Source organism: Saccopteryx leptura, chromosome 4 (assembly GCF_036850995.1).
Source record: "Saccopteryx leptura isolate mSacLep1 chromosome 4, mSacLep1_pri_phased_curated, whole genome shotgun sequence".
NCBI classification, from domain to species: Eukaryota; Metazoa; Chordata; class Mammalia; order Chiroptera; family Emballonuridae; genus Saccopteryx; species Saccopteryx leptura.
The window spans coordinates 61,524,694-61,525,907 of record NC_089506.1 but is presented as its reverse complement, the minus strand read 5'-3'; the positions used below and the strand labels follow the sequence as shown (position 1 = coordinate 61,525,907).

General features: G+C 41.1%; 1 non-coding gene across 1 annotated transcript; it reads left to right on the top strand.

Annotated features, from left to right (window-relative positions):
* The first annotated feature begins 496 nt into the window (after positions 1 to 496).
* TRNAV-AAC (transfer RNA valine (anticodon AAC)) lies at positions 497 to 572 on the top strand. The gene has a single exon. It is a non-coding gene; the product is annotated as a tRNA-Val (tRNA).
* The last annotated feature ends 642 nt before the right edge of the window (positions 573 to 1,214 follow it).

Here is a 1,214-nt window from a genome sequence, read left to right as displayed (position 1 = left end):
ATAGAGCACTATAGCTCTCCCTGTATTTAGTCTGAAAACAGACAAATCTTCTAATGTTTAGGTGCACTAAAGATGTCTTACTTCATTACTCCTGTGTCATCTCCTGAGTATTTATTTTCTGCTTCACTAATTATTCATTATGTAGGGTAGAGTAGGTTTAAACTCTATCTTCTTGTATTTCATTGACCTTATCATTTAATTACTTTTGTGCCCATTATACATTGGATTTAAAAACAGAAAGACACTTATTAAACATTAATATTATTAGTATTTTAATTTAAAGGATTTAAGTATGATTTTGGAGTGAAATGGTTACAAGACTTTGTCAGGAAAAGGGCTTCTTGACAATAAAAATCCATTTCCTAGGCTTTCACTCACTTTCAATAACTAGAAAAGAGAAAAAGTCACATTGTCTTACTCTGGTCTTACCTTATACAGTCTCAGTTTCAAGAGGAGATGACCAAGGACTACACCTTGAATGAAAAACACTAACCTGGCCCTGGTCAGTTGGCTCAGCGGTAGAGCGTCGGCCCAACGTGCAGGAGTCCCGGGTTCGATTCCCGGCCAGGGCACACAGGAGAGGCACCCATCTGCTTCTCCACCCCTCTCCCTCTCCTTCCTCTCTGTCTCTCTCTTCCCCTCCCGCAGTCAAGGCTCCATTGGAGCAAAAGATGGCCCGGGCACTGGGGATGGCTCTGTCGCCTCCGCCTCAGGCGCTAGAATGGCTCTGGAAGCAACAGAGCGACGCCCCAGAGGGGCAAAGCATCGCCCCCTGGTGGGCGTGCCGGGTGGATCCCGGTCGGGCACATGCGGGAGTCTGTCTGACTGCCTCCCCATTTCCAGCTTCGGAAAAATGAAAAAAAAAAAAAAAAGCACTAACCTAAACTTCACTTCTGGACCACAATGAGTACTTAGAACAGATGACCAGTCTCAGAGATCAGAAAAGTCCTACAAAAGTACTTGTTCTTACTTCTACTACCCAGATCACCTTATTCAATTTGTGATAACACCAAAATCACAATTGCAGACAATCTTTAACTGCAGTCTCAACACCTGAAATCGTTTATCTATATTTACTCACTTATTCTGGCTCTTAGGTTAAAAAAAAAAAAAAGTAAGCTCTTCATTAAAAATTGTCAGTTTTACATAGAGCTAAAAAAAATTCTTTCATAATTAATAACTACAATGACAAAAAAGAAAGGAGATGGAGTAAT